At 40.5% G+C, this 17956-nt stretch overlaps 1 protein-coding gene across 4 annotated transcripts in view; it reads left to right on the forward strand.

The window, feature by feature from the left end:
* Nucleotides 1-17956, forward strand: part of GAREM1 (GRB2 associated regulator of MAPK1 subtype 1) — a 123933-nt gene that overhangs the window by 73617 nt on the left and 32360 nt on the right. The window lies entirely within an intron of this gene.

Below are 17956 nucleotides of genomic sequence, written 5' to 3' on the forward strand. Positions count from 1 at the left end.
CAGTACAGGGGGCCTCATATGCACAGAGCAGTGTAAAGAAAAGCTATAAAACACCTTTGCATAGCCCCTTGATTTCCTCTTGCAGCTGACAGGAAATATTCCTTGTTGGGGGCTGTTAGGGCATTGATGTTTGTAAACCCTTTATGTCAAGGATGATGACCGAGAACACTGTCCCTAGCAGATTGCTGCTAGAGGAGAGAAGAAAGTCTTAAAGGCCTGATTCTATGTCCACGCTGCAATCAAAGTTGTGATTTCAGCTCGTGTAGACAAAAGTGCTAGCTTTAATCTAGTAGTGTGACTAGAAATAGCAGTGAAGGTGCTGCGGCTTGGGCTTCAGCCCAAGCTAGTAATGTGAGTACATACCTGGGGTCCTAGGCGGGCTTTCAGGGCTCGTGTTGATGCCTGTGCCACCGCAACGTCCGTGCTGTTCTTAGCTGTGGTAGCTAAATTAAAGCTAGCATGGATAAGTTTACCTGAGCTGCAGTCACACCTGTGATTGCAAATCAACTGCCATGGAGCGTTAGGCTAAGCCCTAAAGAAGCTCTGTGGCACATTTTGATATGTAGCACGCATGCATCGTGAACAGCCTGTGGGCCTTCAGCCCCAAGTGCACAGGGGTTGCCTTTAGCAAGGTCAGCTGTGCTGACCCCTCTAAGAAGTGAACCAAGCAACAGCACCAGTTTAACATAATGTTACCAGCCCTTTCTGTCTGAAGTACAGGACAGGTCAGACTTGGGAGCAGGGATGCCTCCTGAGGGGTTCAGAAGCCCTTTTATAGAACTACTTTTTGAACTCCAGTAGCTCCCAGGGCAGTAACTCAGACTCACAAGATAAGGAGAGGTGCAGGGTAGAGAACAAACAAACAGACACTGGCTTAGCCCTCCCACTCCCTTGGACAAAGAGGTGACCCCGGCACAGGAGGCAATGAGCCCATGAAGAGCAGATGAATCCTAAGAATGACACATACATGCTCCTGGCTACTCTCAGCTTTGCTGGGTATTACAAATCAGTAGATTGTCTGAAAGTCCGGGGAGGAGTTTCTTGTATTATCTTGTAAACAGCCTGGTGATGAGAGAATCTATTCTGGTTTAAGAATGACTTTTTACTGTTGATGATGAATGAAGCTTAAATAAAGCAGTTTAATTTTTATAAAACTGTTGACCCTGCAAGGGTTAGGTTATTATTTTAATTACCGTAATGAGCAAACATTACTTGGAAATCATTAAGAGGATGTGGCTACAGGTCTTTGGTAAACTGTCTCACTTGTACTGAGGTAAATTTTCTTTAACCAAAGCGGGACTGATTTTTTTTCTCTCCTAATTTAACAGCAAGACTTGCATGAATTCATTGTTGCTTTACACTGCATTTCTATCCCTGGGGTTTCAGTACTCCCCAGCCATGTTCAGTCTATCCGTATAATATGCTGATGCACACTGCCAATGAACATCAGAATAGTTGTTCCATAGTTATTGCGTGCAGAACTATTAGCGCAGGCAAGGTTAATATGTAGTGTGTCACGGTGTAGCTGGCCAATCCCATACAGTAAATCAAGAAGCATTTTAAGTTGTTTTGGTGCTCTAGTTTTTTGGTAACACATGCAGATGTTCTGGCAACACAACATAAAATACAGAAGGGGTGTACACATATGTTCATCTAGCATGAAGACACTAATGATACTGGTTGAATATTTTTTTAATGTTAGAACAAAGTGGTATCTTGAAAATAAGATTCTTACCAATATGATTTTCCATTGGAAAAAACTTTGGTACAACTGAACTAATCTGGGTATGCCATACAAAAACTCATGATAGGTAGTTACCAAAAATGGACTTCCGTTTTTTTGAATTGATCAACTGATGGCTGGTCATGAGGCTGAAGCGTGAGTTTCTTTAACAAAGCTATTGTCACAGGTATCTTGCTCCTGATTTCCAGCCTCTCTACACTGCAGACTGTGAGCACATTTGTACTACTCTCCAAGAATTTACAGTCAAAAGCATCAAAATGATAAAGGAATTACTTAATAGGGCACAGGGGCTATAACTGAGTAATGAAATAAAATGAAGAAAAGAAGACTTAGGCTAACTATCAGGAAAAATATTCTGGACTACAACATCTATTAGATTGTGGAATGGTCTCTGGAGAGAAATGATAGAACCTCATTCATTTAAGATACTTAAAACTAGACAAGGCAAAATATTAAAATACACTGTAGGGACAGATTTCACAGTAGCAAGGAGATAAACTAGAATCAAGTCACTTGACCGTTTCCCCTTTCTGATTTGTAGAAACACTTTCAATTCCTAGATAACTAAAAAGGAATAAAACCATAGTTCAGACAAAAAATGGCACTGTTTTTCAGACCAGTCTTGTGCATCAAAAAATAAAATAGGTAATTTTACTTGATGTATACATATGGTTTGTTTACTTACGAGACACTAACTGAAAAATCTGGCCTTCCTGGGTAGAGCTCTTTGGTGCTCCATGCTGTAATCTTGCAATAAGGCATAAAGAGCACAATACGTCTGTTAATTAATATAAAACTTCTAATATCAAGGATTTATGTTCAGTTTAACATATTCCCTTATTACTCTGCTGTATTCCTCTGTCTTTAAAGGATCATATTTTAACCTGTTCATTGATATGCTCACCTCCACTGTACGGAAGAAAGGAAAACTTGTCTTAATTTTTTTCCCCTTTCAATAAAAACACCAAACCCAAATCCATTTTTGAATAATAGAGGGAGGAAGGTTAATCTCTACCTTTAATTTCTGAGTCTGTGAATTTGGGTAATCCATGGCTGTATAGCTTTGGAAGTACTGCTTCTAGAGAGGGTCACAAGAGAGATTCTTAGGCCATGTCTACACTACGCGCCGGATCGGTGGGTAGTGATACATCTGTTGGGGATCAGTTTATCATGTCTAGTGTTGACGCAATAAATCGATCCCCAATTGCTCTGCCGTTGACTCCGGAACTCCACCACGGCGAGAGGCGGAAGCAGAGTCGACGGGGGAGGAGCGGCCGTCGATCCCGTGCCACAAGGATGCGAAATAAGTGATTCTAAGTTGATCTAAGATACGTCGGCTTCGGCTATGCTATTCTCATAGCTGCAGTTGCATATCTTAGATTGATCTCTCTCTCTTCCCCCCGCACACAGTGTAGACTAGGCCTTAGTGATTCAATCAGTCCTTTGCTGGGTAGCTTTTTATATTCTCTCCTAAATTGCTTTGCAGAGAGAAACAACCCTACCATGGGGAATTGGCTCACACAAAAAATTAATAGGAAAGACAAGCTTTCATAGATAAGACCAGAAGGGATCAGTGTGATCCACTTGGACCGTCTGTTGACACAGGCTATTGAATTTCATCTAGTGAGCCCTGAAAGTCAGGGTTTTAGTTTATCCTCCTATGTAAAGTGAACAAAATGAATAACTTGCATCAAGTGGACAAGTTACGGTGATTGCCTTTCCTCTTACTATATTGCAGACTTTCCTGTCTCATTGTATTGTTCGTAGAAAACGTCAGACTTGATTTTAACACAGATCTGCTGAGATGTAAATTTAATATTTTTCTGACCCCTTTCCAAGAAAATTAGTGAGTTGAAATGTCAACTGGAAGTGAGCTCACTTATAGGGATCTAGCTGCAAAAGGTATCGTGAGATTTGGGACAAAGCAAGGTAAGAAGTTGAGAGTCAAGCAGAGAAGCTTGTAGCAGGCACCAGGATATGGTGTGGGGGACAGCCTGCAAATGGAAGAGATGAGGCAACCCTTATGGATAGATCACAGGAGGTCAATGCATAAGGGCCTCCAATGATACCACAGATAAGACTGAATTCTGGCCAGGGTAACCTACAAATCAGTACGTAACTCTGTCTTTTGGAACTTACATGGCCCCATTACTGTAGCACCTGAGCACGTCAGACTTTTAATCAATTTATCCTCATAATGCCCCTGAGAGGTACTAATCTCCCCAATTCACAGTTTGAAGACCAGAGGCACAGAGAGACAAAGTGACTTGCCCCCACGGTCAATCAGGAAATCTGTGGTGGAGCAGGGAATCAAACCTCAGTCTCCCAGGTACCAAGCTAAGTCTCTAACCATACTGGACCATACTTTCAGCTGTAATTGCCCTCCAAGAAAGGCAATTATAATTGCTCTCCAATGCTGAGCAGACTTACAGCCCAGCCGCAATGTGCAGCCGCTGTCAAAAAGGCTAATGGTATGGCAGGATAGACAATAAGACAAAATATCATAGCGCCACTATATAAATCCATGGTGCTCCCACAGCTTGCCCAGTTCTAGTCACCTCATTTAAAAAAGGTTCAGAGAAGGGCAATCGATATTAACGGCTTCCATACAAGGAGAGACTTAAATGCTGAAAGGCTGTTCAGCTTAGGAAAGAGTAGACTAAGGACGGGATATGATAGAGGTCTATAAAGTCATGAATAGTATGGAAAAGGTGAATAGAGAAGTGTTATTTCACACAATGCAAAAACCAGGGGTCACCTGATGAAATGAATAGGCAGCAGGTCTAATACAACTGAAAGGAAATACTTTTTCACACAATGCATAGCTAATTTAGAACTCATTGCCATGGGATGTTGTGATGGCCAAAATTATAACTGGGGTAAAAAACTGGATAAATTAATAGAGGATAGGCCCATCAGTGGATATAAGCCATGATGGTCTGTTATACAACCCCATGTTTGGGGCAGTCCTAAACCTCTGATTACCAGAAGCTGTGAGTAGAAGACTGGTAGATCACTCATCACTCCATAATTGCCCTGTTCTGTACACTCCCCCTGAAGCTCTGGTACAGGCCATTTTCAGAGACACGATACTGGACAACACTGACCATGGTCTGATCCAGTATGGCAGTTCTTGTTGTGTTGTCCATTGTTATGTTATCCATCTCGCATAAAGCACTACCAAGGACTATGGCTGCTGATTCAGTCATTTTCTGGTTTTTAAAGTTCCTCCCATTCGGTTAATTAAAAAACCTGTTCGTGCACATGAAACAAAAGCACTTTTTATATGAAATTGATCTATGGACATTTTCAAAATTGCTGCTGTCTGAATGCACTTTTTCTTTAGTTTTGTTTAGCCTATCAAAAGTTTCTGCCGGAAACAGCACTGTCCTTGTCAAATGGAATATTTTACTATACACACCATCCTACACTTGCACCACAGCCTGTTTAACATGGAACAGGGTCAAAACCTGAAAGGCACAAAAGAATGCTCAACAAGCAAGGTTGCAATGAATGAAGCAAAAGTTGTGCTATTGAAAAGGAGGCACTATGTGGGACCAGCAAAGCCGTCTCAGCAAAAGAATAAAAAGAAAAGGGGTATGGGGGGGGAAGGAATCTTGTGCCCAAAAGAAAAGTCGAGCTTGCTATTTCTAGCATGGTACTAATGTGCCAACCATTGGGAAGCATGAGCCTTGAAACCTCTTTTAGAGTAAAAGCTGTTATGCTCTGAAGAGAAATAAATCATTTATCTTAGCATTTGCTGGGCTCGTCTGAGTTTTGACTAAAAAGACTTATCAAGAGCTAAACAATGTGTCTAAGCCTGAATGGAAAGGCCAGTCTTGTTGCACTGAATCTGTATTTTTAAATGGTTACTACATCTGAATACGTGCTGTTTAACTGTCTCTGGTGTAAACCCACAAATCATTTTTATTTTCAGAAGCACTGAAGTCTTTAATTTGCACAAAAATCTCCTCTTTTCCATTTACTCTATATACCACCTCTCTTCCCTAGTATTGGAGCTGTTCATTGTTTTTTAGTCAACCAAACAAAGTGCTAGAAGTTAGAGCAGGCTTAACTCAACTAAATACTGTAGTTAATGAACTGCAAAGCTCCCATTGACTTCATTAGGATAATGAGTTGGCCCGTAGAGTGAATAATCTGCGTTCTAAATTCAGGTCTTCAATCTAAAAGCAACATTTTCTTTAAGTCAAGAGGAGTTTTGCCATTGACATCATCGGGACAAGAATTTGGCCTTTAATGCTGCTTAGTGTATATCAGAAGAAGCTTCCTAACTTAGCTTATTCAGTGCAACTGGTAAGTAGGTGCTAAGTCTGATTCACTTTTACAACCACTTTTACAATTTTACTTTTACAATTTGTAGAAACTTTTACAATTTGTAGAAATTTTAAATAGGGCTTCATCAGACAATCTGATAATGTCCTGTCAAAACTGTTTACCACTACAAAGCTTCCATTCCCCTTCTTCAGTGAATATAGACTCTCTGTAAATAGTAAATCTACATTTGGCACATTTTGAAATATTCTGCTCCTAGCAAAAAATAAAGTTTTGACTTTAGTGCCCAGGGAACATGCCACCTTGACAGCACTAGAACTCCACAGTTGCATTAGTGGTGGTGGTGGTACAGGGGGAGGAGAGGGGAGTGGCAGTCCAGGCTTTCCTGTGATGACCCTCTAATAATCGATTGTGGAAAGACAACTTCTAGAGGTGAGTGATAATGGAAATCTGTGCCCATTCAGTCCTTTGGCATAATTTGCAGCTTCAGTTATGAACCAGTGGTAGTATTGCCAGGTTGAAAAGGGATCCTGGCAGCTCTGGTCAGCACTGCTGACCAGGCCGATAAAAGTCCAGTCAGTTGGGCTAAGGCAGGCTCCCTGCTTTCCATGGCTCTATGTGTAGGAGCAGCCGGGGGCTCCGCACGCTGCCTCCGCCCAAAGCACCGACTTTGCAGCTCCCATTGGCCAGGAACCATGGCCAATGGGAGCTGCAGAGGTGGTGCCTGTGGATGGAGCAGCGCGCAGAGCCGCCTGGCCACTCCTCTGCATGGGAGCCGAAGAGGGGATATGCCGCTGCTTCCAAGAGCTGCTTGAGGTAAGCCCTGCCCGCAGACTGTACTCCTGACCCTCTACCCCAGTCCTGATTCCCACTCCTGCCCTCCGAACCACTCTGTCCCAGCCCCACCCCAGAGCTAGGGTGACCAGATGTCCCGATTTTATAGGGACAGTCCCGATATTTGGGGCTTTCTCTTATATAGGCACCTATTCCCTCCCCTCCCCCCCGTCCTGGTTTTTCACACTTGCTATCTGGTCACCCTATCCAGAGCCCCCTCCCGCACCCAGAAGCCCTCATTTCTGGCCCCACCCTGGAACCTGCACTGCCAGCCCAAAGCCCATACTTCCTCCCACATCTCAACCCCCTGCCCCAGCCTGGAGCCCACTCCTATACTCCCAACCCCTTGGCTCCACCCCCGAGCCTGGAGCCCCTTCCTGCACCTCAAACTCCTCATCCCTGACCCCACATCAGAGCCCGCACCTCCAGATGGAGCCTTTATCCCCTCCCATATCCCAACTCACTGCCTCAGCACAGAGCCCCCTCCTGAACCCTCAGCTCCTCATTTCTGGTCCCACCCCAGAGCCCTCACCCCGAGCCGAAGCCCTCACACACACACACCTGCACCCCAACCCCCCGAGCCAGCCCTGGGAAAATGAATGAGGGTGGGGAGAGCGAGTGACGGAAGGAGGGGGGATGGAGTGAGCAGAGGCCTGGGCTCGGAGAGGGGGCAGGGTCTTAGAGGAGTGGCTGGGGAAGGGTGTTCGGTTTTGTGTGAGTAGAAAGTTGGCAACCCTAACCAGTGGTACCATATTTGTTATGGACATCTGTCCAGAAGGAACTAGATAGATCACCATCAATTTTTTTCACATGCGTGAGTAGTCACAAATTTTGGTCGGAAATGAAATTTTATTCTAATTTAAGTAGGGAATTTAAATAAATAGGTGTACCAGGAACATCAAAATAGTGACTATTTTCTTTAGGCCAAATATATATGGAGCACATGAAGGTGAGGACATAATATACCTGATTTAAGCAAGGCGTTATGTAGGGAATTATGATAAAATTTTGAAAAAATTGCCAGTGCACCTATACCCTAACCTATAATAGGTCTGCTATTCTAATCCTGGGTGTTGGAGTCAGTCTGCCTGAAACTGTGGTGGTTTTGTGTGATTGACAAATGTCCACCAGGAATTAGGTTGAGATTATCAAAACTAATTTTTTCTTGTGACTGAATTAAATTTTCACCTGGCTTTAGACACCCCCCCCCAGCCCTTTTTGTTTTTTTGCAGATGTCCCCTGAAACTGTTGTAGACCGCTTACAGTTGGTCACAAGGTGAATAGTTAAGAATACATCTAGAGGCAGATTACAGCTGATTCAATAGCGTGTGCGCTACTTTTGTTGCTGTTGAGCTATTTTAATTTAATATCCCACACAGAAATTTGCAGCAGAAAATCAGCTATTGGAGAGCAAATGCTGAAAATAATCTCAAAACTTGGTTATGGTTTGGAAAGCACCCATGTAAAAACATCTTTTTGGTCTTTGTTCTTCATTTGATATAACTTCAATCAAATTTGCTCAGTTTTTCTAGTCTAGATTAGATTTTGTCTAAGTGCTGGCACTGCAGGCTCAACCCAGTGCCTAGAAATCAATCCTTTTTATTTTTTTTGGTCTCTATAAAACAGCACCAGCAGGAAGGGTTTTGGATTCTCAACTTGCTGTTGCTGGCAGCCTAGATGCACAAGGCATAATGTCTGTTGTTTATAAATGTTCTAGAGCTGTCAGCTCTCTGGGGCAGATAGTAGTTATAACTTGCTATTGTCCGTAAATTAAGCAGTTTATTTACACTTAGTTCCATCACTTTACCAAGTCACTTCTCTAATTGGAACTACATTTATAAGCAGCTGCATTCTTCCCACTCCAAGGACTCATATTTTGGTGGGTTTTAAGCTTTGAATCAGGGAGCTAGTATGCAAACAGAAATAGTATCTAGGTTCATTGCAGAAATACTGAAATTTTAAAAGCATTGTCGTCTTTCCCTTTGCCTCCCTGCCACTTTCATCCCAACCTTTCATGTGCTGTCCAGTATATTTTGGTAGTAGCTGGAGCCAAATGAGGAACAAATTGGCAATGCCGCCTCAAAAATCCCCCCTTCCTCCTAGTGGCAGGACACAGACTGCAGGGAGGCTCCCCAGGATCCCTGTTACCAGTGGAGTGGATCTGGTGACCACAAGCTACTGGTGATCTCTCCCCTCTTTAACACTGACAGAGACTGAGCAGGCCTCCAGCAGTCTCTCTTTCGTGCCCCTTCTCCATAGGAAAAAAGCCTGGTGCATGAGCCACCTATGTGTAGCTTCTTTATCTTTGCTGTTACCTGATTTCAAATCTTGTTTGGTGTGAGCTTCTAGAGGACTTCTCTTGCATTTTCTTTAACATGTCCCTCTCCCTATATGATACTACAGTGTGGTGGATTTTACTATCATCCTGTAGGTTCCACTATTAATGTGGGTATGTATTTGTAAGCTTGCTGCTCAACAGTTTGATACAGGCTATGGCTAATCAAGAAAGTCAGACATTACAACAGATTCACTTAATGGCTGCCCATTGTTACGACATGTGAACTGATATTTAGGAAATTGAAAGCTGCTCATGTAATGCTCTTAATACCTTTTAAGCAACACACAAGACACCTAAAATGGTGTTGTTAATTATGAATGAGGTTGATAATATCTAGGAAGATGGGTTAAACTTAGGATTGTTGTACACTCAAAAGTTGCATCAGCATAGTTGCGTGTCTCAGGGATGTGAAAAATCCACACCCTCTGAGAGACATAGTTAAGCCTACCTAACCACCAGTGTAGACAGAACTAGGTCAATGGAAGAATTCTTCCATCAGCTTAGCTTCTGCCCTTAGGGGAGGTGGATTACCTACAGTGACAGGAGACCCCCTTTTCCCCCCACACACAAACCCCATTGCTGTAGTAGGTGTCTACACTGCAGTGTGATAACCGTGCAGCAATGTTTTAAACATAGACATACTCGTAGTTAATGCCCTTGCCATATACTGCAGTTAGTCACATGATTTCTGTAAATCATATAATTTATTTATTGTGGTAACCTAGTAGTTGTGACTCTCACCTATAAAACAGAGGATGTTTTGGTTTGCCATTTTAAGTCCTCTGCATACTCATATGTCTATTTTAAGTCACCTACAAATTCAGCGTCTTGGGTTAAATCTCGGTGAAATGTGATTAAAGTGCCATTGGCACACTTGTACTGATTGGTGTTATGGTGCTGGTATCTACACCTTTAGAATCATAGAAATTGGAGATAGAAAAGATGTAGCAGACTGTATAGCCCCCTTTTCTTTGCCAGTGCATGATTATAGAGTGTAAGTAAAAATCCAGAACAATGCAGGTAGCCTTTGATTGTATTGCCTTGTGGAAGACCCTGTTTTGATTCCCTTTCCTGATCTCTTGAACAGTACAATGTAAAGGTGAAGTCCTGTGACCATCTCCAACTGAATGATGGTGTGTGGCTCAGTCTTTTTCTTGGCTGAATGGATGACAGCAAAGCAGGACTCCTATCACAGTGATATAAAGCAGAAATAAATTGTGGTGTTTGAAGCCCCCCAAAACTTCAAAAATCCTTCCAAGAAGTAAAACTATTCCTGTTCCTTTCCACAGGTCTGTTCCCTTCCACTGTGCGCAGGGTACTACACAATCAATTACTAGGTTATTGAATGTGCTATTGTGCCTTGCCCTGTTCTGTGTTTTATGGTACCGTAAATTCAGCTCAGGTGCACATCACAGATTCTAATTACAATTTTATGTTTACTTAAACATGCCTTTTTCCCAGTTAATTTTCATTTTGTTCCCAAAATTGCATGTGTGTTGAGGGGATGGGTATCCCTTTCTTTAAAAATGTGATGAATACAAATACTGTATATAACAATGCAATATTTTACTAGTTCGCAGAGCTGTTGAGGATTTAATAGTGTTTGTACAGTCCATATAAAAAATAGATGTGCCCCATAAGTGCACCTGGAATTCCTTCCTTTACTGTGTCTACCATATCTTCACTCTCTCCTTCTAAAGACAGATTCCAAGAAGTCTCTTGTTTCAAAATGACTGTAACTGTTAGTGCCCTCTAATCTTTCTGCAAAAAACTTTAAACCAATGAATAAATGACTGAAAAAAATAAACTCTAAATTTCAGCAAACTGAAAGAAGGGAAGCAAACGAGCGCAAGACATGTAGTTTCCTGTTTATTGTCACTACTGCTGCATGTCCCCCAAACCCTTCCTTTGCAGGCTGATTGTCTAGATGGTAAGTTTTTGGGGGCAGATATCATAACATTATACTTATTCTTAAAGTACCTGGCATGCTGCTGGAACTATTCAAATTATAGCTGCATCAGTATTTGATTGTTGGGGGGGGTTTCCCCTAAAAATGATGCTTTGGGTGTATGTAATTGCAAAAATTATCACCCCAATACTTCATTGAATGAAATACAATACTTGAGTGCCACATACATAATTCTACAAAAGGAAGAAAAATTACCTGCATGTTAGTATGGGTTAAGATTTATATCCAGGTTATTTTAATACCATATTTTTCTGGCTTCCAATTTCCCCCCCTCAACTCTCTGCCATTTCTGTGGTGTAAGATAACTCCACTCTATGAACTAACTGACAGAGTGAAGATTGATCAAATAAGCTGAGACTTCCCTGGTGAGACAAATCTATCTCCATGTCAAATGATGGGGTTACTCTCTTGTCCTTGTGTGCACATGCAACGCTAATGGGAGTTACGTGCACATGTCAACAGAAGCATATACGATACCCCCATCCATAAGAGAAGCAGAAGTGCTGAGGTGGCCTTTCAAACTGAAATATTGCATTCCATTGCACTGCTAATAAGCTGTCCCTCCTTCTCTACCTCCTCCTCTCTTTCCCAAGCCACCTGAATTTGAAATTCATTATTTTGGCCATTCACATCTTTCTTACTCCTTTGACTATGTCTTTTAAAATCTCTGCTCAATTCTAGCTAAAGTCATTCTGCTCAAAAAGAAAAGCAAAAGTGTTCCCAGAGTCCAAGGAAGTAGAATTCTTATGGGGAATGTTGGCAAAATCAACAGTCTTTCCCAAAATGGTGGAATTTTGTCAAATAGATAAAGATTCTGAACATTGTAGGCCATGACTGTGGTTCTGCAAAATGCTGAGTACGTTGTCAACACTCAGCATAGTGTGAAATGTAAACCTCTGCTTCTCAATCTTGCTATCCCAATGTATTGTCTATTAATTCCTGAACAGCACTGGGTCCTGCAGATGGAATAACTCACTTTGAGATTTTACTAAATAATCAAAGCTTCTGAAAGACAATACAACTTTTTCTTTAGAGAAGGATTTGACAAGTAACACATCTGAACAGATGTTTCTGCAACCTCCACCCCTGCTGTATGGTGGCACAAAACCCCTTTACACAGAATGGTCTGTTGCAGAATTTCTGTACTGATTTAACAAATTGATTTCACATCTGCTTTTGTGTTTGTATTAACTCTTACATTGTCTCTGGGAATTGGTATGTTTTTAATCAATTTTTGTATTTGAACAGGGATTTTTAAAAGTAAAGTATGGTAAAACAGTAATTATAATAAATGAAAAGAATTATTACAGTAAGAAACAAAATCAATAGTCTCATTGCACCCTTGTTCTTCTGTTCTGGGTTTTGTTTGGAACTGTTTAAGGGGGACTGGACTGGACCTTTTTTTTTTTTTTTTTACAGGAAAGTGGATCCCATAACTTTTAGAGGAAAATGCTGATCTTCTATGTCAATTATTGCTTTAACTTTGTAGCCAGAGGTCTACAGATTATCCCAATACTAGCCAATTTGACACTTTCTAAAGGAAGGACTGCTGCTCTAGGGGTTCTTTTGTTTTTGTTTTTTCCTTGTTATTTCATGTTTCTATGCTCATCTTTTTGATCTGTGTTGCATTTGCCATTTTCATTACAAGCACCTTTGCATGTAAATAATCTAATTTCTCCACCTATTTAGAGGGCATATTAAAAGTGCAATACTGCTTTAATACACTATCTTTCTTTTCCTGCATCAGAGACCATGCTCTGGGTGAAACTTGTATTGGTTTCATTCCATTGATTAACAAGAAAAACCCTTTAATAGATTTTTACCAATTGATTTGTGCTAATATTAAAACATCCCATGATATGAGAGTTGCAGGTGCACTCCTCTGAAAGCATATGTTATTTTTGATTCCTGACAATACTTCGTTATCAAATACCTAAATAGAATGAAGATAAGTCATGTTGTGATTGCGGTTCAACCTTCTGTTAATTTTGTAACGTTTTCTGGTTAAATTTACCTTCTCTCAAAAGTAGTAGTGTTTTGCTACACTCTGCATGCATTTTGTTTGTTTGTTTTTGTTTTAAAACTAAGTCTTGTCTTCACTTAAGAGATAAGTAACTTACAAATACATTTGTTCCAAAATGCCCCGAGTGTGTGTGTATATATGTTTTTTTCGTGTGTGTGTGTTAAAAGAACATCATTAAAGTTGCAAAGTCAAGTTGCCGGGACAACCTTAATTCTGCCCCCTTGTGCATATGGGTTATGATAGTCTTTTAGTTACATGAGTATACACTACTTTTTTCCCCACAGGCCACTGCCTCATTCAATGCACAGTGTACAATGCTCGCTTAATGAGCAGCTATTCCATATTTTGTTTTTTCTCCTTGTTCAGCATGTGGCCTCAGGCTTTACTGTATGCAGTTCAAACTCTGCTCCAAAGACAGAATTATTAATTTCCTCATGGGCTTTTCTATGGTTCTCATCACTATATTATCCAAGTGCTTCATAAACATTAATTTATCTTCACAACCAGCCTGTGAGATGAGGTGGGTATTATTGTTCCCATTTTACAATAGGAAGCTGAGGAACAGAGCGATTAAGATCAAAAGCAGCTATTTATTTTGGGCACCCTATTTGGGACAGGTAGGACCTGATTTTTTTTTTTTTCAGAGTATGTAGCATTATACAGCACTTGATATGTTCAAAGCACAGTTCCCACTGACTTCAGTTGCAGCCATAAGTGCTCAGCATTTCTGCAAATCAGACCCTCAGTCTCAAGTGGGGCATGCAGAAAAGGAGAAACCAAACTTTGTACAGGTTACTTGCATGTTCAAGTGACTTGTTCAGCGTCACATAAGAACTTTGTGCCAGAGGCAGGGATAGAATCCAGTTCTCTAGAGCAGCATTCAAGTGCCTTAATTCTGAAAAGTTGGTCCAATAAAAGATATTACCTCACTTACTCACTCTTTCTCTCTAACTCTGAGACCTCATTCACTACACACCTTCCAACTTCTGCAACAAATGAACCAGGGGTCCTACAGAAAAGTCTCCTTCACTATAAAACACTGATTGATTCCCAGAGCTGATTCATTCTATATACTGAAAAGGCAATGGTCCTGTGGAAAAAACAGAATCATAGAAATGTAGCACTGGAAGGGAGCTCAAGAAGTCATCTAGTCCAGTCCCCTGCATTGAGGCAGGACAAGTATGCCTAGTAGGGCTGTCGGTTAATTCATGCAATTAACTCAAAATTAATTGCAATTAAAAAATTAATTGCTGTTTTAATTGCACTGTTAAACAATAGAATACCAGTTGAAAATTTATTAAATATTTTTGGATGTTTTTCTACATTTTCAAAAATATTGATTTCAATTACAACACAGAATACAAAGGGAACAGTGCTCACTTTATATTATTTTTTATTACAAAATAGATAGTATTTTTCAGTTCACCTCATAAAAGTACCGTAGTGCAATCTCTTTATCGTGAAAGCGCAAATTACAAGTGTAAATTTTTTTTGCTACATAACTGTACTCAAAAACAAAACAATGTAAAAATTTAGAGCCTGCAAGTCCACTTAGTCCTACTTCTTGTTCAGCCAATCACTAAGAGAAACAAGTTTGTTTACATTTATGGGAGATCATGCTGCCTGCTTCTTATTTACAGTGTCACCTGAAAGTGAGGACAGGTGTTCGCGTGGCACTTCTGTAGCCGGCATTGCAAGGTATTTACATGCCAGATATGCTAAATGTTCGTATGCCCCTTCCTGCTTCAGCTACCGTTCCTAAGGACATGCTTCCATGCTGATGACACTCATTAATTAAATTAATGAACTCCTTGGGGGGAGAATTGCTCTGTTTTACCCACATTCTGCTATATATTGCATGTTATTAGCAGTCTCCGATGATGACCAAGCACATGTTGTTCATTTTAAGAACACTTTCACTGCAGATTTGACATAATGCAAAGAAGGTACCAATGTGAGATATAAAAATAGCTACAGCACTGGACCCAAGGTTTAAGAATCGGAAGTGCCTTCCAAAATCTGAGAGGGATGAGGTGTGGAACATGTTTTCAGAAGTCTTAAAAGAGAAACACTCCAATGTCAAAACTACAGAACCCGAACTACCAAAAAAGAAAATCAACCTTCTGCTGATGGCATCTGACTCAGATGATGAAAATGAACATGCGTTGGTTCGCACTGCTTTGGATCGTTATCGAGAGGAACTCATTATCAGCATGGATGCATGTCCTCTAGAATGGTGGTTTAAGCATGAAGGAACATATGACTCTTTAGCGCATCTGGCACGTAAATATCTTGCAACCAGCTACAACAGTGCCATGCAAACGCCTGTTCTCCCTTTCAGGTGACATTGTAAACAAGAAGTGGGCAGCATTATCTCCTACAAATGTAAATAAGCTTGTTTGTCTAAGCGATTGGCTGAACAAGAAGTAAGACTGAGTAGACTTGTAGGCTCTAAAGTTTTACACTGTTGGGTTTTTTAAGTTATTTTTTGTACATAATTCTACATTTGTAAGTTACACTTTTACAACAGAGATTGCACTACAGTACTTTGTATTAGGTGAATTGAAAAATACTATTTCTTTTGATTTTTTTTACAGTGCAAATATTTATAATAAATATAAAATGAGCACTGTACACTTTGTAGTGTATGTGGTAATTGAAATCACTATATTTGAAAATGTAGAAAACATCAAAACAAATTTAAATAAATTGTATTCTATTAGTAACAGCGTGATTTAATTGGGATTAATTTTTTAAATCCCTTGACAGCCCTAATACCTAGTATGCATGAAGAGTACATAATCATGTAATTAAAGACTGTATTGTAGTGGATATGTGTAAAGGGCTGAATTAAGGTTGCTCAGGTAAGGGAGGCATTGAGAGCACAGGAGTGAGAGTCTCCCAACTTTTAGTTCCAGTGCCTGGATCCAGACCTGGCCTGGCCCACAGCAGCTTAAAGCTGCAGTTGTAGGTAAAATCTAGCTCAGCCCTGGGCTGGAGCATGCTCAGTGAGGAGAGTCTCTGTTAAGCTCTAGCAAGTCTCTACTGATCATGTGCAAACTGTGACTCTTCAAAGGCTTATAACTTGGCCTTGCTTCAAAATAATAGGGCGGGGGAGGGCTAGAGTTTCTCAAATAAAAGGTTGCCAGAATTTTTTAGCACGGGCAAAATAACTTATTTGTCCCTTGACTCATTCTTGGAAACAGCTGGGTTGTTTTCGTTGAAATTTTCCAAGCAACCATCATGGAAAAGTTCAGCCCAAATAGTTAGTTTGGCAAAGCTTTATAAACAACTGAAAACAGGGTATTATTGTGGTGGGAAATGTCAGGGAACTTTAAGAGGCAATGCTACTAGTCCTGCCTATCATACCTTAAAACTACCATGAAATCTGTACAAGAAGGGCAAACTCCTACCTTATGAGTCCACTCAAAGTAGCCTTAAACACTGCTGTTCTACCCTTATTAGAAGATTAGTCCTCCATTTGTCAGCAGGGGGTTGTAGTCAGATGGGACACTTGGAGAGGATCCTCCTGGTTATAAAAGAGAGGGGGCTGCTGTCAGGGCTCTTGGACGGTGAGATTTGCTTCCCCTGCCCTGCTTGGTTCAAAGCAGTCAAAATTTGGGGACCTTCTGGCATGCCCCAAAAGACATCTGTCCAATAAGGTTTTTGGAGAGGGCAGAGGGTATTTTCCTAGATGAAGGGGCAGGAGACAGTTTTTTAGGTGGTTGGCTGGCTGAGTTCTTGTTTAATTGATAATTTTGGTGCTTCAGAGATCGAATTGTATTTGTTAATGGTGTGTTAGGTTGCCTGTAGCCTTGGACAGGCACCTTTTTAGCTATTTAAAATCTAAATAAATTAAACAACCAATTTTTCTGTCTGGAGTCATTGCTTGAGACAGGTTTCACTGTGTTTTTGATGGGGAATATCCTGTAGGATACTAATATCAATATTTTTCAAAAGTGGGGGAGAATCACTCCACTGATTAAATTAATCTCACTAATATACGGAGAATGTTTGTAGTGTCTGTCCCAGTTTTAGCTACTGCTCTTTTAGCAAAAGTTTACTTTCAAATTGTGCATTCATATCGCATAAAAAGAAATGCGGTAAATGAGGTGACTATTCAGAATTGTATAAACGTTCCTTCCAAAATCGTGAATGTGGCCACAGTATTAGGGTCTAGGCAGAGATTTGTCTTCTGTGACATTTAGAAAATAATCAAATTAAAATGTCTGTCTTGTGGTGCAAGGTAAAGTTAGTAGGGAACACTTATTTCCAACATTTCATAATTTATTTACTTTAGAAGGGGAATACTTTATCTTCCACAGAGTTTTAAATAGTCGTGTGTGTGTGTGTGTGTGTTTAAAGGTACACATTTTTAATAATGGATTAAATGGAGCTAGCTCTAACAAATTATTTGAAACATTGTTTCTGATTGTAAACTGTCATGTGGAAAGCATTCAACCAGTACACTACTGTTACCAAAATATGGTGTAAGGAGATTGGTTTTAGTTTAACTTCTTCACTGCAGTCTAATGATACTTTAAAAATTTCAGCACTATTTTTGGTTTCTTTGTGGCACAAGGGTTTTTTGTGTTTTCTATAAATCAAAGTATTCTAAGAGCTTTCTACACAGAAGCTGTAAGGTATAAGTGTACACATGTAGAAGCACTAGTAGTTACTTGCCAGTTCTAGAGAGAGCATCTGATAAGATTCCTTTTTAATTTGACTTCACTTCCCACACATTCTTGTAATTCT

This window comes from Lepidochelys kempii, chromosome 2, assembly GCF_965140285.1.
Source record: "Lepidochelys kempii isolate rLepKem1 chromosome 2, rLepKem1.hap1, whole genome shotgun sequence".
Lineage (NCBI taxonomy): Eukaryota > Metazoa > Chordata > Testudines > Cheloniidae > Lepidochelys > Lepidochelys kempii.